The sequence below is a fragment of the Sapajus apella genome, unplaced genomic scaffold, assembly GCF_009761245.1.
Source record: "Sapajus apella isolate SASKATOON/1434 unplaced genomic scaffold, GSC_monkey_1.0 scaffold36, whole genome shotgun sequence".
Lineage (NCBI taxonomy): Eukaryota > Metazoa > Chordata > Mammalia > Primates > Cebidae > Sapajus > Sapajus apella.
The window spans coordinates 4,914,501-4,941,697 of NW_022436976.1; the positions used below are offsets into that span (position 1 = coordinate 4,914,501).

The window sequence follows — 27,197 nt, forward strand, 5'->3', positions numbered from 1 at the left end:
GCTACTTATAAGCAACTAGATTCAGACTGAAAATGTATTCAAAACAGGGTCAGGCATGAAGTCAGTATGAATTTTACTTTAATTCCCATACTTATATATTACCTTACATAATGAGACATGACATTCAACATTATGAACCTAAAAAAAGACTATGAAACTCACTATTGAACTATTGGTGTGCTAACTACAAACATTTAAGAAATCTTTCCAACAAAGGTAGTTTTATTCAATTAACCATAAAATTATATTCCCAAAGCATCTAATTTCTAGTTTGTTTATTCATTTAATAAGTATTTATAATACATCAATATATTCCAGGCACTGCTCAAGAAAATAAAGATCTCTCAAAGTTCCTGTTCTGATGGAGCTTACCATCTAGTAACGAAAAAAGACAATCAACAGGCAATATGTGGTATGCCAGGTTATTAATGATACTAGGAAGGAAAATGAAGAAAAGTAAGAGAACAGAGTATGAGCCAGTAGAAGTAATGGTAGGTGCACTGTCTTCAATGGTGAGTTTCAGTTTTTTATGTCATCAGTTTATCGTTTATCCGGGAAGAGTGCCTTAGGATGAGAAATATATTATTCTCATATTTGTTTGCTGTTTTTATTTCATATGTTTGGGTCAAATATGTAGCAAACTCCTAGCTGTCTAAATTATTTTGTAAGGACTGGAAAGATAGCAATCAAAATGGCAAATTGGGGAAGGTAGAAGGGAAAAAAAGAGTGAACCCCATCTCTACTAAAAATACAAAAATTAGCCAAGTATGGTGGCACATGCCTGTAATCCCAGTTACTTGGGAGGCTGAGGCAGGAGGATCACTTGAACCCAGGAGGCGGAGGTTGCAGTGAGCTGAGCTCATACCACTGTACCCCAGCCTGGGTGACAGAGCAAGACTCCATCTCAAAAATAAATAAATAAATAAATAAATAAAGCAAATGAATGGAAAATGAAGAGACTGAGATAGACAAAAAAAAACTATAATTCATTAGCCACTTTTCAGATAAATTTGTTTATGTTTCACTAACTCGCTCAAATAGTGACTCATTAATAATTTAAATTGCAGATATGGCCTACTCTTCTATTATTTTCTTTTTTTTCTTCTTTCTTTTCTTCTTCTTCTTTTTCTTTCTTTTTTTTTTTTTAGATGGAGTCTTGTTCTGTCACCAGGCTAGACTGCAGTGGCACAATCTTGGCTCACTGCAACCTCTACCCCCTGGGTTCAAGCAATGTTCCGGCCTCAGCCTCCTGAGTAGCTGGGACTACAGGCATGCACTACCACACCCAGCTAATTTTTGTATTTTTAGTAGAGATGGGGTTTCACCATGTTGGCCAGGATGGTCTTGATCTTTTGACCTTATGATCTGCCTGCCTTGGCCTCACAAAGTCCTGGGATTACAGGCATGAGCCACCACACCCGGCCTCTTCTATTGTTTTCAAGCAAAAATTAGGCATTTTAGTCCTTAGCTTAATAGATGTCTACCTGTTCCAATGATACCATTATAATATAAATAATTGATACTATTAATTAAAACAATAGAAAAGTAAGACTGTGAAAGAAGTGATATTCTAGGATAGATTTGTAAGCAGAAGTTAGTAGCATCCATTTGTAAAAGAAAGAGCACTGAACAAGGAATTTTGAAACCTGGCTTAAAGTCTTCCTAGTTCATGTTATGTAACTTTGGGCAAACCACTACTACTTTCTTACACCTACTCTTCTTTTTGGTAAAATGAGGATAATGTCAGCCTTTGTCTAAAGTCAGCATTTAGAAATAAGATTCCCAGAATTAAAATAAATGAAAAAAATCTAATAAAATGAAATCTACCAGTCTTACGTGTTTATACACATACTTTGTCTCATTTTGTCTCCTTCTCTCTGTCTCTTACACACACACAGACACACACACACATGAAAGGAAAAATTATGTTTCAGTCAATAAAAGACTATGTTGAATACTCAATTATTAATTTCTTTTCTTTTTTTTAGTTTTTTGAGACAGAGTCTCGCTCTGTCACCCAGGCTGGAGTGCAGCAGCAGGATCTCCTTTTGCTGCAGCCTCCGCCTCCCAGGTTCAAGCAATTCTTCTGCCTCAGCCTCCCAAGTAGCTGGGACTACAGGCGAGTGCTACTGTGCCCAGCTAATTTTTGTATTTTTAGTTGAGACAGAGTTTCACCATATTGGCCAGGCTGGTCTCGAACTCCTGACTTCATGATCCACCTGCCTCGGCCTCCCAAAGTGCTAAGATTACAGGTGTGAGCCACTGCGCCCGACCCAAAATTTTTTCACTAAAATTAATATCCTGTTTCTTCAATTCCTTCAAAAACTATACTAATCTTTTAAAATGATTAAATTTGAGAAGGGTGAAACAGGTACATTATGTTTCTGTTTTGTTCTTTATTCCTTAGAAAGTATCCCAAAAAGGCAACTATGTCTTAACAATTTAGATTTTGCATAGGTTCCAAAATGGCTTTTTCGTGGAAAAACTTCTAGTACATCCTATATTAACATTTTCAAATAGATAATGTTTAAAATATAATTTGAGGATGGATGTGGTGGCTTACGCCTCTAATCCTAGCACTTTGGGAGGCCGAGGCAGGTGGATCACCTAAGGTCAGGAGTTCGAGACCAGGCTGGGGAGCACGGTGAAACCCTGACTCTACTAAAAATACAAAAAATTAGCTGAGCATGGCGGCATGTGCCTGTAATCCCAGCTACGCGGGAGGCTGAGACAAGAATGTCGCTTGAACACAGGAGGCAGAGGTTGCAGTGAGCCGAGATCATCACACCATTGCACTCCAGCCTGAGTGATAGAGTGAGACTCCATATAAAAAAAAAAAAAAATTATGTGTGTGTGTGTGTGTGTGTGTAATTTGAAATAGTATTCTAATTTTCAGGGAGAAGAGTAGCCAAAATAACTGTTGTATTATTTAAATTATTTTAAAATGAATTCCATAATATTGATTTAGTAATTATAATACTTTGATTTTATGTAACATTTATTCACAGGATAAAATAATATATATTCTTCACGTATCACTTTTCTAGTTCATTCTCAAATACTTTTTTAAAAATATAGATTAAATAGCTTTAAATATATTTGTTTCATCTGGGCATAGCGGCTCACACCCAGTAATCTCAGTACTTTGGGAGGCCAAGGTGGATGGATCCCCTGAGCCCAGGATTTCAAGCCCAGCCTGGGCAACATGGTAAAACCCTAACCCTACAAAAAAAATAGAAAAATTAGGTGTGGTGATGGGTATCTTTGGTCCCAACTACTCAGGAGGCTGAGATGGGAGGATTGCTTAAGCCTGGGGAGGTTGAGGCTGCAGTGAGTTATGACCACACCACTACACTCTGGTCTGGATGACAGACCAAGACACTGTCTCAAAAAATTAAAAAATATATACATTTTTACTTTACAAAAATTGCCTCCATAATATTTGGCATCCTATATCTTCAAGTTTAATACATCATTCTTTTAACATCTACCAATTTAATATATAATGCACACATATTTTCAAAGGCACAATGTCTAACAAGGAACTTACAAATTATTTTAGAGATAAAAATCAAAATAAAACCTTTCCACAAAATAATAAGAATATACAAACAAATATCTCTGAAGATTCCTCTTATTTATCCCCATGCATGACAAGTTACTTTTTATTTCTTTTTGATCAAGCAGTATCTTAAGCCATTAAAATTTTTCTTCTGACATATTGACATGCTTTTATTTTTATTTTTATTTTTTTCATTTATATATTTTTATTCGGAAATGTTTATATCAGTACAAGGAAATAATTTTGGAGACACTAAATGTCATAAGTTATCATTCATTTATTATAAAAGAGAGATGGAAATTATTTACATGCTGAAAGATTTCAGAACTTCAGTGGAATGGGCAGCTTCACGTTGACGTCATTTCAATAGTGACTTATTTCAGTCTACGTATTTTCCAAGAATGTCACCATCTTTAAATAGGAAATAATTCTTGTCATCTAGAACGACTTTGGTGCCTCCATGTTCTGGGAGAAGAACTTTATCTCCAACTTTCACGCTAACTGGTTGAATCTCTCCACCCTTCCCTTTGGAACCCGATCCAACAGCGACTACTGTTGCTTGCAATACTTTTCCTTGAGATTTTTCTGGACGCATAATGCCTCCTTTGGTTACAGTTTCAGCAGCACTCCTTTCAACCAATACTCGGTCAAAGAGTGGGAGAAACTTTCTAAACGCCTGTCCTGCCATGCTGCCTCAGACTCGTACTCCGCTCTGGCACTGACGAGCTTTTAAACCACTCTCAGAATTGGCAAGCCTAGCAGTACTCGTTCTTTTGGCCTGAAGTCATTTTATAAGATAAACAAAGTCACAAGAGTATTTACAGAGACTTCACCTACAAAAGTAGCTAACTACCCACTGGATGGCAAATTTGGATGGGAGGGAGAAGCAGCCCAAAGAATTTACAAGCTAGCTAATAAAATATTCACTGAGCAGCCTAGAAACCACAGAACAAAACATTATATTGCAGGGTATTTGTTGTAAAGCTACATTTCCCCCTTATAAATCCATAAATAATATTTATCCTTTTCACATAAATTTATATTCAAAGGTAGAACCCTATTATCTGTCATAGTGTTATTGTGAGCATGAAATGAGATAGTATTTACATGAATAACACTGATAGTGTACCAACAGCTAGGCTCTATTTTTGTATATTGATCCATTTAATCCTCATAACTCTATAGGATAGGTTTTAGATTGAACCATATGAAATTGCCATTTCTGTAGGTGAAAAACTGTTGACTATCAGCAAAATTCTGTTTCAGCCTAATACTACTATGTCTCCCATTTTACAATTGAGGAAACTGAGTAACTTGCCTAAGAAGAATCATTGTTTTTCCTATCGTACAGTTGAGAAAACTGTTGCTCAAGAAAGCATAAATGACTTTTCCAAGGATGCACAGCTGTGTGCTTCTCAGAGAGAGAGAGATCAAGAGAGATAATATCTGTAGATGCATTTCGTAAATTTCATTGCGCTATGTAAAAGTTAAACTATTTTTGTTATTATTAAGTCTTTTCTTCCTAGCTCCACATTGGGTCTTTTATTGTTCAATGGACAAGGATTGCCAGGGAAGGATGCCACTAGTTATGAAGACAGAAGGCTCTCATATTTGTCATCTTCTGAGATGATTCCCTCTGAAATGACAGGGCAACTTGTAATCCCCCATCCCTTGCCTTTCCGTTGTCAATTCAGTACTCAATGATGAGTCACTGGAGTACTTTCGTTTGTTCTCAAATTATTTCCTGCTGTGCTTGGAACAAATGAGTTGCAAGGGCTATTGGGAATAATATTTAAAAAAAAAAAAGAAACATTGTCATCTCTCCAGTAGTACACAAAACATGTTCTTCAAATGTAATTTCATATGAGTTTATTGGAGCTGGAACTAGAGGCAGTTTAGAAAATATACACAGCAAAAGGAAGAACCTAAATACAGATATCCAGTTGTTCTGTTTTGCTCTTCCACTCTATTTTCACCAGTGTGTCAACCCTTCCCTTGTAATAAGAGGCACTTTGATACACTAACTTTGAGCAGCATTTGGTGCATGGCAATAAGTCCAGGAGAGACCATCTTCAGCCCTGGAGCAGACAACACTAAGATCTTTCTTAGCTTCTCAGCACGTGCTGCCCTTCCAAAGAAGTACTTAAATCCTATTGCTAGTTCCTTTAGAAAAATTCCACTTGCAATAGTAACATTTTATCCTTATAGTTCTCTAGGACACAGAGGGCATAGTGGTTACCAGTGCCTGAATGAGGAGCCGACCTGTGTTCAAATCAGACACAAGCTGTGTTTGAGACTTCTGCCACACAACTACCTGTGTGACTTTGAGCAAGTTGTTTTATATCTCTATTCATCGGTGTTTCATTTGTAAAATGAGGATTATATTAGTTCTTACTCCATACAGTTTACAAGTACTTTAAATGGGGTAATGTAAGTAGTATTTAGAATATTGCCAAACGTGCTCAATATTTTCATGGCTATTGATTTCTCATGAAATGTGAGCATATCTTAATTTAAGATTTAGAAACACAAGTGTTTGTGTCTGCTCATAGAATACCTAAACATCTGTCAGGAATTTAGGTTCATTTCCTTAAAAATTGATTCACTGGCTCATGCCAGTCGTTACTTTGGGAGGCCGACGCAGGCGGATCACCTGAGGTCAGGAGTTCAAGACCAGCCTGGCCAACATGAAGAACCCTGTCTCTACTAAACATACAGAATTAGCTGGGCATGGTGGCACATGCCTTTCCAGCTACTTGGGAGGCTGAGGCAAGAGAATTGCTTGAACCCAGGAGGCAGAGGTTGCGGTGAACTGACATCACACCACTGCCCTCCAGCCTGGGCAGCAAGAACAAAACTCTGTCTAAAAAAAAAAAAAAAAAAATTGATTTATCACATTCCTTGCAAGTATCTTACTCTTCTACTTTATTTCCTAGGTATATCTTCAACTTCCCATTTCCCACAATTTATATTCCATCTTAGTTTTCCCACAATAAATACATTTCATCACCAGCTACATCCATCCTTGTCCTTTTCTTTCCTTCAATGTTGGCGTGCATTTTATTGCTTATCTTTATCACTTATGATAACTGATAACTGCTATATTACAAAAATAGATATTAAATGCTAACACAGGGTAGCAATGCTGGGTACTTTTCAAAGCACAGAGAAACTGTGCCTTACAATTAAATCTGGTGAACCAGAGACACATAGAAAAACAAATTAAGGTCCACTTACCACCACATATATGTGGTTACAACAACAGAAGATTGCATGTGAACATCATACACAGTAATAGGGGAACTTTGCACTGGGAGAAAAAAGTAAAATGTGAGTTATAAGTCACAGTAGGTTAATAGACGACTGCTAGCTTTAATTTGCTCATTTTCTTATAGAGCCTTTTAATTACTTCATTTCTAATGCACTTAGATTTGCCAGTAGTCGTCTTTTTCATTCTTCTAATAATGGTTCCTAAGGTACATCCTATAAATTATCCCCTTCCCTTTTCTCTCCTTCCTCTCTTTAATCAATTATGAGAAATGGAAGAAAAAAATGTGAACGGTAATTTTAAGTAACTTCTTTGGATTAATAAGCATTAAAAAAACAAAATATCTCCTGTCATTAGCACTAGCACTGGGCTTCCCTATCCCCAATCCCCTTTCTTATACATGCCAATTTATCAGCTGCAGCCATTGCTGCTGACCTGCCGTTTTCCATTAAGGCATCAGCTCTAGACAAACAAGCCCTCTCCATTCATTCCCTACATTCTTTACTTCTTTAACTTGTTTTAATGCCAGATTTCCTCTAAGGACCCTCAATTTCAAAACCCTTCATTAGGCTGGAAGAAAGTACTTCAAACTTTCTGTTTCCTTTTACTCTGTAAAAGGCTAGCTTTCTCCCTAAACTCATTTGTTCAGTTTTGTCTCTTAACTTCCTTACCTCTTACATCACTCTTTTGCAAGAACAGTGCCTTAAAGAAAATTATCTGAGCCCTGTCCCTCTTGTCCTTAAGATGCTTCTGCAAATCTCACCTCTAGATTGAGTAGAAGAGATAAATGTTAGTACTGAATTTGCCAAACAATTTAATTGATGACTATTCTATATGTGATAAAACAGCAAAAACTCACAATTTAAAAATTCTGGGAAAAGCAATGACTTGGAGACAGAAAAATTTGTAGTAAGAGTGACTCTGTGGCAAATATTAATAATTAAGTGTAAAAATAATAGAAATTATTTTTTCTTGCAGATATAGAGACATTCATTCAGTTATGCATTCATTCATATCTTAAACTTTCCTAATCTCTTAGTACACTAGGGGCTGGAATGATAATAACAATAAACAGGCAAAACGTCTCTTTTCTGGAGTGTTCACTTATGGAATAAATTTTTGTTTCAGTTCTTTCCTTGCATTCTTAACTCTTCACATGATGCCGAAAGAAGTTATTTTTATCTCTTGGAGGCTTGATTTTAAATGTTGAATTCAATGCCATCACTCTTAAAATCTTTAACTAGAGTAGTCTAAAGTATGATAGTAAAGGGATGGATTTGAAAATTGAAATGTTTTCTTCTCTCTTTTTCCTTTTCTGGTTTTTCCACTAATGGTAGACCAGTACAATATAAAGAAAAGAGATATAGTCATGTATTAGATAACCTTTAATAATTGAAGTTGTTTATAATTACTAAGGAAAGTACATTTAAATAAATAATGTTTCATATGCTTTTATAGATTTGGTTTAAAACATCTTTTTATGCCGAACCAACTAGGTAGAAAATATACTATTCCCAGTTTAAAGGAGAAAAATTTTAAACAAATCATATAGCTAGTAGACAAAGGCAGGATTGAAGCTAAAACAGGATTTCCAAATCCTGGACCAATATTTTCCCCATTATAATGCATACTACTGCGTTTAAAAATGCACATGTTAATGCAAACCCAGGGCAGGAAAACTTCAGTCTTTTGTCATACAAATAGTAAAATATACACCACATTCACAGTTAGCTTATGTTTTATATATTTCATAGATAATAAGATCTTTGAAAACAAATTAAATTTTTATCAAAATCCTTGGCAAAGTTTGCAGTTTCCTTTTGTGTGTTCAATTTTTTGATAAAATTTTAATATATATATATATTATATTACAGTAGGAAAAAAGCATGTATACCTTGATTTCAAAGTCAAGTGAATTTTGAAATTCCGAGGCATGACTCTGACATCAAAGATATTCAAATAATCATCACATTGATAACATTAACTTGATGGAATATTGCAGTCCTCTTGGTTAGAAATATTTAAAAGTTGTCTTTGGTTGATTTCTCTTACTAAGAAAAATATATCTTCCAGAGGGAATTCTGTCAGGGGCTATTACTGTATTGGCTTTTAGAGGAAAAGTAGATAGGTCTGTGTAAAATTCACATGTATCTTTAAATTTTAAGCACAAGAGATCCCAAGCCTTATAAGAAGTAAAGGTAATACTCTATGAAATTTAATTGAATGTATCCAATTATGATGTTCTAGTATGATCATTACTATGTTAAAGTTGATCTCAAGACATGAATGTTGAAATGCAAAGACTAGATCTGCCTGAACTAAGTTTTAGTATCTCAGTGGTTAGCACTAAAATGTAAAAGGTACTGCCCAGGAGGTTTGTTTTCTAAAAGTAAGATAACTCTAAATTCATAGGAAAGCATAAAATTATTTTTAAAATTCTTTTCTTTTTGTTATACCTTTCTTTATCATGGTTTTGTGTCTTTTTTCTTTTCTTTTTCTTTCTTTCTTTCTTTCTTTTTCTTTTTTTTAAGTATTTCCTATATCTATTTTGGCCTCACCCTTCAACTTCATTGTACTCTGATTTTCTTTACTTTTATTCTATAACCTGTCTTTTTTTTTTTTTTTTTTTTGAGCTCTCTTGTCTCATCTTCACCTGTGATTAGCCTCTGGCCTGTAATACACAAAAAGGACATAAGACCATTTAGTATACTGAAAACATGACACTCTGGTTTATAATATTTCTTTTTTCTATGAGAAAAAATAATTTCCTTTCTTTGTGTGGTAATAGAATTCTTTAACCACGTCTTTCCCCATTCTGTTCTGTAATCCATCACTCTGCTTTTCCACACTCAACTTGCAGTTTCTGATCCTCCTTCTCTATTACCTTCTTTGAGGTCTGAACGTCTTTCATCTCTTTTGCTATATTGCATGCATTTGTTCTCTCAAAGGCTTCCTATTTCCATTCACAGCAGCAAAGGCCCTAGATATCCTATTTGTGGAGATAATGTAGAGGAGAAAGCCCCCCAAATGTTTTAAGTTTTGTATACTAAATGTTGGCTGGAGCTCTGAGTGGCAAGTCTATGTAGCACAAACAGTAAGCACTATGGGAGCTCAAAATTTTGAGGCATGTCCCTGTGCATGTCTGGATTTTATTTCTGTGTCTGAATAACCACGTGCTTGCCTCAACCTTGTTGGGATTATTTAGTGCAATTGTTCAGGCCAAAAAGCATTGAAGCTCTCACAGAAATGTTACCAAGTTAAACTCAGCTTCACAAAAATAACAAAAAGCAAAATAATGGTTTTAAGCTATATGTGTTAATGGTCACTACTTGGAACTCAAAATTAAGTTGTCATTTCAGACATGGCTACTAAATAAACTAGAAATTATATTCAAGGATGCCAGAAACTCATTGTGCTCTGTTCTGGTTCAAATAAACCTTTTGAAGTGGATACAAATATAGTAGTTGTATGTACTCAACAGGCATTTAATAAACCCTTGTTTGAGGAATGAAAACAGAATAATCAGCATTTTATAAAATAATTTGGAACAAAAACGCATGCACAAGCTACCATCTTTTCTTAGAAGTGACTTCACCCCAGTATTGATTTGTAAGAGTAGATATTACTTTCCCAGATGTGGGCTAACAAGTGAGTTTAGCCAACCCTCATCTTCCTTTGACATCATAGTATGTATTTCCTTCCAGAAGACCTATTTCCTGAACAATCCATGTGATTATATTGCCACAGTGGCGGTTCTCAATCTGGGTTGGTATCACTTCTCTAAAGAGGCTTCAGAAATGTCTTTACATTTGCATATTTATGTGTTTGTGCGTGTATGTGTTGTGTCAGACATCTGGTAATTATCAGAGTAACTGAGGAATGCTATTGGCATTTAGTAGGAAGGACCTAGACATGCTAAAGCACCCCTAATGCCTGGAACAGCCTGGATAAAGAAAGGGTGTCATCTTACCAATAAAGCGAAGAATGCCCCTGTTTAGAAACACTGTAGCATTGTGGAGATTTGCTTAGCCTGCTGGGTAGACTGAGTCTAGCTTTGATTTTCCTAAGGCCTCTGCTGAGGCAGGTATCTCTTGCTCAGTTTACCTGCTTTATTTATTATTTAATATTTAAGTCTTTGTTACCAGGTTAGGCTAGTTTTCTTTGCCTACCATAGGATAAGGCTGAGGTAGAAAAAAGAGTACATAATGTCCTAATATAAACAATTAATGAGCTCTCACCTTGGCTCCTCCTCCCTGCTCCAGGCCAAGGCATTTTCTAGAGTAAGGTGACGGTGTTTTGTCTAAGGTAGAGGAAATGGGTTGATGGATTCTGTCAAACCACTAATAATTAATTGAACACTTACTATATGCAGGTACTGTTGTAGATATATACCTGTATAATCTCATTTCCAGCTTTCCAATGTATCTATTCTCTTTTCACAGATGATAAAACTGAGGCATCAGTCAGTTAAATAATTTGCATAAGGTCACATAGCAAGTGAGGGAGCCAGGGCTGGAACCCTGCAATTTGGCTTCAGAGACTGCATTCTTAGCAACTAAAGTTGTCCTAGGATAACTGACTTAATTAATTCAACTCTTGTTAACTAAAGTTGTGGTTTGGTTTGGTTTTGTTTTCTGCCTGCCAGGCTTGCTTTGCTGTTTGGTTCATACTGAATAGATGGCCTTGTCTACAATTACCAGCACAAAAGCTTTTTGTGAAGCTCTTCTAAAAGCAAAAGCACCCAGTATTATCAGGAGGGCACTAGGCCACTGGTCCCTGGGGTAGCAGGCATAGAGAAGCACCTAGTGGGATGAATGACAACAGAAGTAGCCCCAGTTCTGCTGGCTGGAACCTTACAACCAGGTTAATTGTTGTGAAGGTGGAATCCAAAGAAATGAACACTTAGGACACCAGGCCAAGGGCCTCAGCTAAAGAGCACAGAGTTCAGAGGCTGAGGTGAGGCCAAGAAAGCATTAAGAAAATGAGGTCAACAACACAGGTGTTGGAATGCCAGACTGCAGCCGGAAAACAGGAGTAGGAAGATCACACCACAGTCAGGCTGTGTGGAATGGGGAGAGGCCAAACTACCCAAAGTGTAACAGAAAAAAGGATACCCCACTGCAGGTAGAGGGGTCTCTTCTTCACCTCATCTGAACTGCCATGTCAACCCCTCTGTGCCCAGCCTGTCTGCTTTTTCTGTAAGGTTCTAACAATAAACACTATGATGTCATGACAGTAGTGTTGACTGCCACTATGTCCCAGTCTTAGTTTTAGGTTCCTAAACTGGTGGGGCAATCTTGAGAAATTTGTGGAAAGGTTTCATTTTTCCCTCTGCTGCTTCAATGACCTTCCTGGTTATTGAGCTGTCCCTACACAGCAGCAATCAGATTGAGACTGGAGATCTTCTTCAATCATTGCTCAGTATAACACTAGAAACCATTATAAAAGGATGAAGTCTCTCTCAGAGAATCTGCCCTTCTTCCAGTCATGAGAATTAGAACCTCAGGAAAGGGAGACATTGCTTGGTGCATTGCTTATCACTTTGCGCAGCACTCAATCTTGACCTAAGTACAGGTCCTGCCAAATTGTATGGCACCATGAAGACATAATTGGGCAATGTTGATACATTTTCTGCAATGCAGGATAGAGTGTGTTTATTTTATAACTTCATTATTTATTTAAATTTAGGTCTGAGGCCACTGTGGTTTGTCTTACTACACTGTATCAAATTTTGAATTCTAATTTGGGTTTCAGTCTGTTCACAAGTCTTTCGTTATATCCAGAGAATCAAAAGCTAGTTGGATAATTCAGAAAAAATATTTTATGGAGTAAATGTATCTTGGCTGTCTTGTAGAATTTGGTCATCTTTTGTTTTTTTTGCAACTATAAATTAAAAAGAGACATGCATTGTTTTAATTTTAAAGGCTAGACCTGAAAGGTTCAACTTGTCAGGATGACTCCAAGAGTTTCACAGCTACCAGTCTGTTGGTTATTTAATCAACTTTTATTTGCACACTCAGATATGAGGTGATGGAAAATAAATAGATATCCTGACCTTAAAATATATAAATATATGGAAATAATCTAAGCCATAAGAATATTCCCTCTTTTATGATTCAGACTTATAAGTTAGGAAGACTGGGCTCCATGAATATGACTGATATGGTTTGGCTCTGTTGAAGAGCAAGTCTCATGTTGAATTGTAATTCCCAGTGTTGGGGGAGGGGCCTGGTGGGAAGTGACTGGGTCATGGGGCAGATTTCCTCCTTGCTCTTCTTGTGGTGAGTGAGTTCTCAAGAGATCTGGTTGTTTAAAAGTGTGTGGCACTTCCCCTGCCTTAACTCTCTCCTACCACCATGTGAAGACATGCCTGCTCCCCCTTCACCCTTCTGCCATGGTTGCAAGTTTCCTGAGGCCTCCTACCCATGCTTCCTGTACAGCCTGCAGAACTGTGAGTCAATTAAACCTCTTTTCTTCATAAATTACCCAGTCTCAGATGGTTTTTTATAGCAGTGTAAGAATGGGCAGTGTGAGAAAGGACAATGACAAAGATTACTAGTAGGAGCCTGATAAAAGGTTAAGAATTTGACCCTTAGCTTGACATTTATTATTTGTGCCTACCAGAGAAGTTTACTGACACCATTTTTTGTTTGTTTTTGTTTTTAAGATGGAGTCTTACTCTGTCACCGAGGCTGGAGAGTAGTGGCATGATCCCAGCTCACTGAAACCTCTACCTCTCGGATTCAAGTGATTCTCCTGCCTCAGCCTCACAAGCAGCTGGGATTACATGCACCCACCAGCATGCTGGGCTAACTTCTGTACTTTTAGTAAAGGTGGGGTTTCACTATGTTGGCCAGGCTGTTCTTGAACTCCTGACCTCAAGTGGTCTGCCTGCCTCGGCCTCCGAAAGTGCTGGGATTACAGGCATAAGCCATTGTCCCCGACCAACTTATACCTGTTTAAGCATTTTCTTCATTGATTAGAGGACTTAAGAGGCAATATATACGAAAATAATGCCTTGTACATGGAAGTCATTGGTATGTTGTAGCTGTGTTTACTGTCTTCCGGTACCAATAACTGTATTCGTTTCCTGTGGCTATTTTAACAAGTGACTACAAACTGAGTGGCTCAAAACAACAGAAATTTATTCTCTCACAGTTATGGAGGCAAGAAATCCAAAATCAAGTTGTAAGTGTTGTTTCTTCAGGAGGCATTGATGGAAAATTTGTTCCATGCCTCTCTCCCAGTTCGTATAGCTGTTGGCAATCCTTGGTTTTCCTTGACCTGTAGATGCGTCACTCCAATCTCTGCCTTTATCTTCATATCACCTTCCCCTCTGTGTTTTCTTTCTTTTTTTTTTTTCATTATAAAATGAAAACTTTCATTTAAAAATATTTTTTTTAACTTTTAAGTTCAGGTGTACATGTGCAACTTTGTTATACAGGTAGGCTTGTGTCATGGAGGTTTGTTGTATAGATTATTTCACCACTCAGGTATTAAGCCTAGTACCTATTTGTTATTTTTCATGATCCTCCCCCTCCTTCTACCCTCTATCTTCAAGTCAGCCCTAGTGTCTGTAGTTACCCTCTTTGTAATCATGTGTTCAAATCATTTAGCTCCCTATGCCAAATAAGGTCACATTCTGAGGTTCCAAGTGGACAGAGCTCTTGGCAGGGGGTAGAAAGATGCTGTTCAACTCACTACAGCATGTGTCATGGGCTAAATTGTGACCCAGACTCCACATTCATATGTTGATACCCTAACTTCTAGTACCTCAGAATGTGACTGTATTTGGAGACAGTGCCTTTAAAGAGGTAATTAAGTTAAAATGAGGCAGGGAGCATGGGCCCTAATCCAACCTGACTGGTACCTGTACAAACAGAGGAATTCAGACACACGGACACCTGAGCTACGTGCACACAGAGGAAAGACCATGTGGGAACTATGAAAAGGCAGCCATCTGCAAACCAAGAAGAAAGGGCTCAGAAGAAACCAACCTTCCCAGCACTTTGATCTCAGACTTCCAGCCTCCAGAACTGGGAGAGATTTTTGTTGCTTAAGCCACCCAGTCTGTAGTATTTTGTTATTGTAGCCCTAGCAAACTAATACAACACATACAATTAATGATTGGTCAGCTTTCCTTGCTTTCTCTGGACAGCAGCTTATACATTGAAGCTGACTGACTCCTCACAATGTGGTAATGGACCTTTGGTGGCAGTGACCTCACAATGTCAAGGAAGCTCAGATACTGTCTCGTGCACCAGCCAATATCACCTTTTGTAGCCAAATTTTGTTTGATTTTCTTGCTGAAGTAAGTGAATTATAGTGAATATAGTCAAGTAGCTTAATCAATGAAATTCTATAGTATCTCAGATCATCATAGTGAATATTATGGTTATTGTAAAATATAGAAGGTATAGAGGATTTAGATTAAGCATGCTTGAAGTTCCTTCAAAATAAAAATTCTTATTGAAGATGGCTGTTTAGGAACAGCTCAGGATTGCAGTTCCCAGTGAAAGCACAGAGGGTGAGTGGATGCCACATTTTTATTGCCCACAGACCAAGAGATTCCCAGGCGGAGGAGCCCCACGGGTCATCAGCACGGCTGCTTTGCCCCGTGCAACTGCTTTGTCCACGCCCCAGCTTGGCAGTTCTCCGTACAAAATACACTGGTCCGGGTTCCCTTTTAGCTGGTGATTGGAGCCCCGGGAAGTCGCCCATTCATCTGATTAAAAGGGGACTGAACAGGGAGCCAGGCCAGGAGATTCCTGGGGCAAAAAAAAGCTCCATGAATCTCAGCACAGCTGTTTAAGCTGGTGCAGTGAGTCGCCGCACGGGAAATCACACAGATCCCAATGCCTTTCAACAGGTGACGGGAACACCTGGGAGAGAGTTGACTGCACAACTAAAAAAAAAAACAAACGCTCTGAGGCAGGAAGCCAGGTGATCAGGCTAGGCTGGTCTCACCCCCACAAAAGAACAGCAATCAGAAACTCTCTGGAGTGAGAGTTTCACAGCAAGCGCAGCTGAACCCAGGATGGTCCAGCTCTGTGGGGGAGGGGCGTCCACCATTACCGAGACACTCCACCACTATGGAGGTAGTCCACCATCGCTGAGGCAGCCTGCCGTTGCCAAGGCAACCCGCCATTGCTGAGGCTGCCTGCCATTGCCGAGGCAACCTGCCATTATAGAGAGAGTCCACCCATATAAACAGGACTGCAGGGAAGCTCCACGGCAGCTCAGCAAAGCCTCTGCAGGCAGGCAGTGACTAGGCTGTCTCCTTGCTGGGCAGGGCAGCCCTGAAAAAAAAAGGCAGCAGCACAACTGAACTCATAAAGCCCTAACTCCCTGGGACAGAGCACCTGGGAACGAAAAGCGGTTTATGAGTTCTACTGCAGCAGACCTAAACGTACCTGCCCAGCAGCTCTGAATGAACAACGGAGCTCACAGCTCAGCACTTGAGCTCCTATAAAGGACAGGGTGTCTCCCCAAGCAGCTCCCTGACCCCCGTATATCCAAAGAGTCACCTCATAAAGGAGAGATCAGACTGACATTTGGCAGGTATCCTTCTGGGACAAAGATAGCAGAAGAAGAAACTGGTAGCAACCCCTACTGTTCTGCAGCTGCTGCAGGTGATCCCCAGGCAAGCAGGGCCTGGAGTGGTACTCAGCAGCCCTACAGCAGAGGGGCCAGACTATTAGAAGGAAAACTAAGAAACAGAAATAACTTCATCATCAATAAACAGAACATCCACTCAGAGACCCAATCTGAAAGTCAGCAACTACAAAGATGACAGGTGGATAAATCCACAAAGGTGGGAAGAAACCAGCGCAAAAAGGATGAAAACACCCGAAACCAGAACACCTCTCCTGCTACAATGGATCACAACTCCTCACCAGCAAGGGAAAAAGACTGGATGGAGAATGAGTGTGATGAAATGACAGAATCAGGCTTCAGAAGGTGGGTAGTAAGAAACTTCTGTGAGCTAAAAGAACATGTTCTAACCCAATGCAAAGAAACTAAGAACCTTGAAAAAAGATTTGACGAAATGCTAATGAGAATGGACAACTTAGAAAGGAATATAAGTGAATTGATAGAGCTGAAAAACACAACACGAGAACTTCACGAAGCATGCACAAGTTTCAACAGCCGAATTGACCAAGCAGAAGAAAGGATATCAGAGATTGAAGATCAACTCAATGAAATAAAATGAGAAAGCATGATTAGAGAAAAAAGGGTAAAAAGGAATGAACAAAGTCTCCAAGAAATGTAGGACTATGTGAAAAGACCTAATCTACATTTGATAGGTGTACCTGAATGCGACGAAGGGAATGAATCCAGGCTGGAAAATAATCTTCAGGATATTATCCAGGAAAACTTCCCCAACCTAGAAAGGCAGGCCAATATTCAAGTCCAGGAAATACAGAGAACACCACAAAGATATTCCTCAAGAAGAGCAACCCCAAGGCACATAATCGTCAGATTCACCAGGGTTGAAATGAAGGAGAAAATGCTAAGGGCAGCCAGAGAGGAAGGTCGGGTTACCCACAAAGGGAAGCCCATCAGACTCACAGCAGATCTCTCAGCAGAAACCCTACAAGCTAGAAGGGGGTGGGGGGCAATATTCAACATCGTTAAAGAAAAGAACTTTCAACTCAGAATTTCATATCCAGCCAAACTAAGCTTCATAAGTGAAGGAAAAATAAAATCCTTTGCGAACAAACAAGTACTCAGAGATTTCGTCACCACCAGGTCAGCTTTACAAGAGCTCCTGAAAGAGGCTCTACACATAGAAAGGAACAACCAGTACCAGCCACTCCAAAAACATACCAAATGGTAAAGAGCATCAACACAATCAAGAATCTGCCACCAACTAATGGGCAAAACAGCCAGTTAGCCTCAAAATGGCAGTATCAAATTCACACATAACAATATTAACCCTAAATGTAAATGGACTGAATGCCCCAATCAAAAGACACAGACTGGCAAATTGGATAAAAAGCCAAAACCCATTGGTGTGCTGTATCCAGGAAACCCATCTCACATGCAAGGATACACAAAGGCTCAAAATAAAGGGATGGAGGAAGATTTACCAAGCAAATGGAGAGCAAAAAAAAGCAGGAGTCGCAATTCTTGTCTCTGATAAAATAGACTTTAAAGCAACAAAGATCAAAAGAGACAAAGAAGGACATTACATAATGGTAAAAAGATCAATGCAACAAGAAGAGCTAACAATCCTAAATACATATGCACCCAATACAGGAGCACCCAGATACATAAGGCAAGTTCTTAATGACTTACAAAGAGACTTAGACTCCCACACAGTAATAGTCGGAGACTTTAACACCCCATTGTCAATATTAGACAGATTAACCAGACAGAAAATTAACAAGGATATCCAGGACTTGAACTCAGACCTGGACCAAGCAAACCTAATAGACATTTACAGAACTCTCCACCCCAAATCCACAGAATATACATTCTTCTCAGCACCACATCATACCTACTCTAAAACTGACCACATAATTGGAAGTAAATCACTCCTCAGCAAATGCAAAAGAACGGAAATCATAACAGTCTCTCAGACCACAGTGCAATCAAGTTAGAACTCAGAATTCAAAAACTAGCTCAGAACTGCACATCTTCATGGAAACTGAACAACTTGCTCTTGAATGTTGACTGGATAAACAATGAAATGAAGGCAGAAATAAAGATGTTCTTCAAAACCAACGAGAATGAGGACACAACATACCAGAATCTCTGGGACACATTTAAAGCAGTCTCTAGAGGAAAATATATAGCAATAAGTGCCCACATGAGAAGAAAGGAGAGATCTAAAATAGACACCCTATTGTCAAAATTGAAAGAGCTAGAGGAACAAGATAAAAAAAACTCAAAACCTAGCAGAAGACAAGAAATAACTAAGATCAGAGCAGAACTGAAGGAGATAGAGACACAAAAAGCCCTTCAAAAAATCAATAAATCCAGGAGCTGGTTTTTTGAAAAGATCAACAAAATAGACAGACCACTAGCCAGATTAATAAAAAAGAAAAGAGAGAATAACCAAATTGATGCAATAAAAAAACGATAAAGGGGATATCACCACAGATTCCACAGAAATTCAAACCATAATCAGAGATTATTACAAACAGCTCTATGCACATAAACTAGTAAACCTGGAAGAAATGGATAAATTCCTGGACACTTGCCTCCTCCCAAGCCTAAACCAGGAAGAAGTCGAAACCCTGAATAGACCAATAACAAGGTTTGAAGTTGAGGCAGCAATTAAGAGCCTACCACCCAAAAAAAGCCCAGGTCCAGATGGGTTCGCAGCTGAATTCTACCAGACATACAAAGAGGAGCTGGTACCATTCCTTCTGAAACTATTCCAAATAATCCAAAAAGAAGGAATCCTTCCCAGATCATTTTATGAGACCAACATCATCCTGATACCAAAACCCTGCAGAGACTCAACAAGAAAAGAAAACTTCAGGCCAATATCCATGATGAACATTGATGCAATACTCTTCAATAAAATACTGGCAAGCCGATTGCAACAGCACATCAAAAAGCTTATCCACCATGATCAAGTAGGCTTCATCCCAGGGATGCAAGGCTGGTTGAACATACACAAGTCTATAAACGTAATTCACCACATAAACAGAACCAAAGACAAAAACCACATGATTATCTCAATAGATGCAGAGAAGGCCTTTGACAAAATTCAATAGCCCTTTATGCTAAAAACCCTCAATAACCTATGTATTGATGGAACGTATCTCAAAATAATAAAAGCTATTTATGACAAACCAACAGCCAATATCATACTGAATGGGCAAAAACTGGAAGTATTCCCTTTGAAATCTGGCACTAGACAAGGAAGCCCTCTCTCACCACTCCTATTCAATATAGTACTGGAAGTTCTAGCCAGAGCAATCAGGCAAGAAAAAGAAATAAAGGGTATTCAAATAGGAAAGGAGGAAGTCAAATTGTCTCTATTTGCAGATGACATGATTGTATATCTAGAAGACCCCATTGTCTCAGCCCAAAATCTCCTGAAACTGATAAGCAACTTCAGCAAAGTCTCAGGATACAAAATCAATGTGCAAAAATCACAAGCATTCCGATACACCAATAACAGACTTAAAGAGAGCCAAATCAAGAACGAACTGCCATTCACGATTGCTACAAAGAGAATAAAATACCTAGGAATACAATGAACAAGGAATGTAAAGGACCTCTTCAAGGAGAACTACAAACCACTGCTCAATGAAATAAGAGAGGACACAAAGAGATGGAGAAGCATTCCGTGCTCAGGGATAGGAAGAATCAATATCCTGAAAATGGCCATACTGCCTAAAGTAATTTGCAGATTCAACGCTATCCCCATCAAGCTACCAATGACCTTCTTCACAGAACTGGAAAAAAACACCTTAAACTTCATATGGAACCAAAAGTGAGCCCGCATAGCCAAGTCAATTCTAAGCAAAAAGAACAAAGTGGGAGGCATCACACTACCGGACTTCAAACTATACTACAAGTCTACAGTAATCAAAACAGCATGGTACTGGTACCAAAACAGAGATATAGACCAATGGAACAGAACAGAGGCCTTGGAGGCAACACAACATATCTGTAACCATATGATCTTTCACAAGCCTGACAAAAGCAAGCAATGGGGAAAGGATTCCCTGTTTAATAAATGGTTTTGGGAAAGATGGCTAGCCATGTGCAGAAAGCAGAAACTGGACCCCTTCCTGACACCTTACACTAAAATTAACTCCAGATGGATTAAAGACTTAAACATAAGACCTAACACCATAAAAACCCTAGAAGAAAATCTAGGCAAAATCATTCAGGACATAGGTGTAGGCAAGGACTTCATGACCAAAACACCAAAAGCATTGGCAACAAAAGCCAAAATAGACAAATGGGACCTAATCAAACTCCACAGCTTCTGCACGGCAAAAGAAACAGTCATTAGAGTAAATTGGCAACCAACAGAATGGGAAAAAATGTTTGCAGTCTACCCATCTGACAAAGGGCTGATATCCAGAATTTACAAAGAACTAAAACAGATTTACAAGAAAAAAACAAACAAGCCCATTCAAAAGTGGGCAAAGGATATGAACAGATACTTTACAAAAGAAGACATACATGAGGCCAACAAACATATGAAAAAATGCTCATCATCACTGGTCATCAGAGAAATGCAAATCAAAGCTACATTGAGATACCATCTCACGCCAGTTAGAATGGCGATCATTAAAAAATCTGGAGACAACAGATGCTGGAGAGGCTGTGGAGAAATAGGAACACTTTTACACTGTTGTTGGGAGTGTAAATTAGTTCAACCATTGTGGAAGACAGTGTGGCGATTCCTCAAGGACCTAGAAATAGAAATTCCATTTGACCCAGCAATCCCATTACTGAGTATATATCCAAAGGATTATAAATTGTTCTACTATAAGGACACATGCACACGAATGTTCATTGCAGCACTGTTTATAATAGCAAAGACCTGGAGCCAACCCAAATGCCCATTGATGATAGACTGGACAGGGAAAATGTGGCACAAATACACCGTGGAATATTATGCAGCCATAAAAAACGATGAGTTTGTGTCCTTTGTAGGGACATGGATGAACCTGGAAACCATCATTCTCAGCAAACTGACACAAGAGCAGAAAATCAAACACCGCATGTTCTCACTCACAGGTGGGTGTTGAACAATGAGAACACATGGACACAGGAAGGGGAGCACTACACACTGGGGTCTGTTGGGGAGAAATAGGGGAGGGACAGTGGAGGGTGGGGAGTTGGGGAGAGATAGCATGGGGAGAAATGCCAGATATAGGTGATGGGGAGGAAGGCAGCAAATCACACTGCCACGTGTGTACCTATGCAACAATCTTGCATGTTCTTCATATGTACCCCAAAACTTAAAATGCAATAAAAAAATTAAAAAAAAATTCTTATTATAAGCTTATTTTCTTATGATCTACCTATTTATTTTTCAAATTAAATGTAAAAATAAAATTTGTCCGTTAACAATTCTGCCTAAGAAAATGAAATAAAAGTCCTAAGATATATCTATGGTATTCTACCCATTTCAACATAGCCATTGTGATCTGAAGATAAATGTTAGGTCACCTAGTCTACCATCCTCCATTGGCAAATTCTAAAAGTTAGTTTTCATCAGCATGAAACTTTTCCTCTTTTTATTTATGGGCTTCAAAAAAACCTTAAACTCCTAAGTGTTACCTTTTTTTTTTTTAACTAGTTTATGTTTTGCATAGGTGTTATTTCAGTTTGTTGTTTTATTGCTTTTGTAAAGAGCTCTGAGACTTTTTACGAAGATGCTAGGCTTATAGTGTATGTTTAATCACCATTTCAGGAATCATTATCTTTGTCATTAAAAACAGAACCTTGGCCCTCTCAGTGGCTCACACCTGTAATCCCAGCACTTTGGGAGGCAGAGGCGGGCAGATCACAAGGTCAAGAGATTAAGACCAGCCTGGCCAACAAAGTGAAACCCCGTTTCTACTAAATATATAGCTGGGTGTGGCAGTGCGCGCCTGTAATCCCAGCTCCTCAGGAGGTTGAGGCAGGAGAATTGCTTGAACCCAGGACGCAAAGGTTACAGTAAGCTGAGGTCATGCTATTGTACTCTAGCCAGGTGACAGAATGAGACTCAGTCTCAAAACAAAGAAACAAAAAAAGCACCTCTGTAAGACTGGGTTGGCATTCAAATAATATACATAAGCAACTAACAGTAAATATTATAATGATATTGGCAAACTCAAAGATATAAAGCAAGAACACTAGAGCTTAAAAAGCATATGTAGTTCTCTGAAGCTTTTATCTGACAAGTATAATTTCAAATATATTTATTGTTGAGATATCTAGCTGATGTCTATCTTAGAGCTGGAATACCTAGAGATTTTATAACAATACATCAACTAGTGCACTAGCGGTGGATCTCACATTGTACTCTCTTAAAAATAGTTGGCAGCAGGTATCATTCCTTTCTTCTGTGTCTACTCTGACCTGCTCCAAGGTCAAGATAATGAATATGTGATTCACTACTCACTTCCTTTGAAAATACATGGATTTCTCACAGTTAGTGTAATCTACCTGTCCCTTGACTGTGTTAACAGCAATAAGTAGGTTATAGAGAAAAGAAAAGGTGACAGGGACTACTGATACTCTAGTCTCTGTGGATAGCGTGAGCATTGGAACAGTGTTTGAATAGTGTAATGGTTCAAGTGCCTTGAACAGATTGTCATGGTACAGATTATCAACTCCATAGGGGCTGAGTCTCACTTTTTCTGATGTATCTCAAGTGCTTAGCACAGTGCCAGGAGCACAGGAGTTGATTAATCAATAATCTTTAATGGGTAAATTAATGAATTAACAAACTGCAAAGTGCATTGCCACACTTCTTTGGTAAAAATTTATTGGTTGCTTAGTCAATAGTGATAAATGGTACTGAACACTGTCTGGCAAAATTAAAAAAAAATAAACCAAAACCACACAGACCATGTTGTGTCAGGCTGAAGCAAAGCATTATGAAGATGCAGATAGCAGCAAGCACATACACACATCTGTGAAATACGGAAGTAACTGCAATTACCAAAAAAAAAAAAAATTGCAAAGCATAAAGCAGTTCAAACTGAATATATAATAAGCATGATATATATGCTGTAACAAAAAAACGATGATAGAACATTTGAAATTTTACTTAGGGAGTCTCTAGAGGAAATGCAAAGTCATGGCATTTGTTCTGAAAAGTTCTTGAAGGAAATAAGTTTTGAATCAGATTTTGAAGAAGGTGAGAGTTCTCATTTGGTAGAAAGAAATACAAAATTGATGTATTAGAAAGCCAGTGTAGGAATTTAAAGAGCCTAATGGAATTAAGGGGAAAAAGTAGGTGGGAAAAAATTTTAATGCACTCTTGTAATATAGAAACACTTAAACAGGAAAACCTAACTTAGTATATGCACAAATATTCTAAGAATGTATTAAACATAATACAGTGGTTCATTTCTGTAAATAATATCCTTGGGCCCTAGCAGGAAGGAGGCTAGCTCAGATAATGGCTTCCTGACGTCAAATTATTGTGCTTGCCTACACAGCCTAGTTAATAATCTTTCAAAATGTAACCACTTGTGAGTGAGATGTTGAGGAAGTAATAAATAAACTATTTTGCTGCACCTCAGAGAAATATATTCATAATTTTACCATACCTGAATCATGGGATGGTAATTGTGATATCTTAGATATGGCATCTATAAAATTACAGGTTTTGTCTGTGTATATTAGCTAAAGTAGATAATTGGGTTGATCAATAATGTTAAGAATAAAACAAAAAACTTCTTCCTCGATTGTCTGAATTATTAAGGTAAGAGTGAATTTTATAATGAGTATATTTTCTGGATCAGTTGTTCTCACTCGTTTAAAGCACTAAGGACTATCTTTTTTTTTTTTTTTTTTTGAGACACAGTTTCATTCTGTCACCCAGGCTGGAGTGCAGAGGCACAATCTCAGCTCACTACAGCCTCTGCCTCCCAGGTTCAAGCTATTCCCATGCCTCTGCCTCCCAAGTAGCTGGGATTACAGGCATGGATCACCACACAGGGTTTCACCATGTTGGCTAGGCTGGTCTCAAACTCCTGACCTCAAGTGATCCACCCACCTCGGCCTACCAAAGTTCTGGAATTACAGGCATGAGCCACTGTGCCCAGCCCTGCACTAAGCACTGTTGACTGAAAAAATAGCATGTTTTGCACTTATTTATTCGAATAAGTGTGTTATTATACTTAGTAAATTTAAAATTTATTTACAAAGATTTATAATCTCAAATATAGGACAAAGTGGTCACCTCTGTAGGAATGGGAGCAAGCCTCGGAGAAAAAAGGTTAAGGCGATGAGTAAAACATCTAAAACAGTATTTGCTACAATGTGCCTGGTGTTAGCCATTGTGTATGCACTTAAAAAAAGTGGAATTCTTCAAGGGTGTCTTCTGGTATAATATGGGTTTTCTAACTGGAAGAAGTTAGGGACCACCGAGCTAGGCAATTGCTTGGATCTGTGCTGACAGTTGTGACTTCCTAGGATCACAGGATTAAAGAGCATCTTAGCGGATTTGACATCTTGGCTGTCTTAGTGATTGATGTTCATCACGGTGGCCTGAACCATGATGAAAGTATCTCCATCAGTCATTAGGGAAGGCTGTCATGTCATGCATATTGCCACAATTTGAGGATATATCTGAATAGGAGAAGTAATGAAACTGCAACATGACCAATCCTGTAAATTTAGCCATGTATCATATATTGCAAGACCCATAGTATATGGCCAGAATGATAGATATTAATGATAGAGATGGCTTGACTTAAATAGTTATTGTTCATAGGTATAACCTAAATATAATTTATTTTCTTTTTCCTCAAAATAACCCTAGTTAGAACTGGAATGATTAATTGTCAAAATGAGAATGAGAAAATGATTTAATTCATTCCATAATAGACTTGAATTGCAACAGAATTGAAGGGGGAAAAACATAAAATTATGAAATGCAAAGAAAATGAAAAAGATGGAAAAAATACATACATCATCAAATCACTAGTTGAGATGAATCATTTTGCTTAGTGTAGAGAGCATAGTTGGTAATGGATTATCTCAAAAATTGCTTGAAATGTGGCATTGCAAGAGGTAGTTCTGTTCATTTATTTAATTTTTGCAAAGTCAGGTAATTTTGAGAAAAACAGTACTACAAGAAAGTACTAAAATTGCAAGATACAGCAGCTCAGTTAAAAATAACTAGAAATAAGAACCTATACTTTGTAGAACAAAAAATAAACTTTAAAAAATTGTTTCTGTGGAATCAAAGATCTTTGACATGGATAAATGGCAAAACACTTAAGTTGAAAAAAAATACTGCAAAGCTTAGCAATAGAATTAAAACTAGATTTTTAGAAACTGCTGATTATCAGAAATGATTTTTAAATGATGATGGCTGAAAGATTATTTAAATTGTACACTCAAGTTAGAATAATGACTTATTATATAATGGGAGCCACTTTCTACCTTTATTTGTATCCTAGCATCTAACAAGTGCAGGCACATTGTGACATATGCCTTTTGGGATGTTTATCAGATCTAACTCTACTTCTTTGACTAGTCCCATATCAATAGGGCATGGTCATAGCAGATTGGGCTGGAGATGGAGGACAGTTACCTCCTGGAGAGAAATGGATCTAATTCTCTTATTTGGAACTGGAGCACAGATAGTTAAGTGCTTGAATAGGAAAGGGACTAAAGCCAGTGCAGGGCCATGTTTGGGCATGGACCCAGGTGCTGCGTCAGAGAGAGAGGAGAAAGAGAGAGAGAGAGAGGGAGAGAGATTGAGTAGGGGCAAGAGCAAGAGAAGAAAGGCAGATGCTCAGTGAGAGGAGACAGCCCCCACGAAATGTTCTTGTTCTAGGTCCTGGTTATAGTTCCACATGAGAGTTGATTGGAGCTCCCAACGTTGGTTTCTTTGCATTTTCTCTATAGTTTTTATAATAAACTTCGATCTTGCTTATGTATCAGACTATGAGTTACATTTAGGGCCATCAAATCTCTCTATTTGGTAATTTATGAAAACACAAATACCTACATTAATGGCTTTTTATATGTTAATATGTTATAATGAGGTAAAGTTTGCTTAGTGACTTCTCTAAGTCATATGATTTCTTAGTGGACTGAAATATGATTCCCAAACACATAATCCTAGTGGATTTTGCTTAGTCAAAATTTTAAGATTTCGACATATTCAGCCAAAATCAGGCTATAAGTTTCTTACCCTGTAGAATTTGTTTTTGCCTAAGTAAGCATGATTTAACACAATTTATACTTCCGGAAAAAGTAAATAAGTTAGAACAAAAGCCATAATAAGATACCATCTTCTGTGTACAAAACTGAAAAGAAAAATGATAAATCCCAAAGTTAATGAGAATTTAGGGAAATGGCTCATCTCATACTTGGCCATTTGAATTATGATGCAAAATATACCATTACTCACTTGTTCATTAAACAAATATTTATTGAATATGCTTTAGGTGTTAGACATTGTCGTATAGACTGGTGTTTAGCAGTAAACAAAACAGACAAAAATCTTTGCCTACATGGTACTTGTAATTTCCAAAATCTTTAAAATGTTAGAAAATATTCATATCCTTTTCACCTAAGAGTTGTACTATACATACATACATATATATATGTATTATAGTATACACAATGGAATACTATGTAGGCATTAAACATGATGTTTTTAAAGACTGTGTAAAAATTAAGTTTTAAAGGATTATCTATAGTAGGTTC

General features: G+C 38.0%; 1 protein-coding gene and 1 pseudogene across 2 annotated transcripts in view; both read right to left on the minus strand.

Annotated features, from left to right (window-relative positions):
• Window positions 1–27,197, minus strand: part of ADGRL2 (adhesion G protein-coupled receptor L2) — a 416,407-nt gene that overhangs the window by 241,885 nt on the left and 147,325 nt on the right. The gene's annotated exons all lie outside the window — the stretch shown is intronic.
• LOC116563780 lies at window positions 3,748–4,436 on the minus strand (annotated as a pseudogene).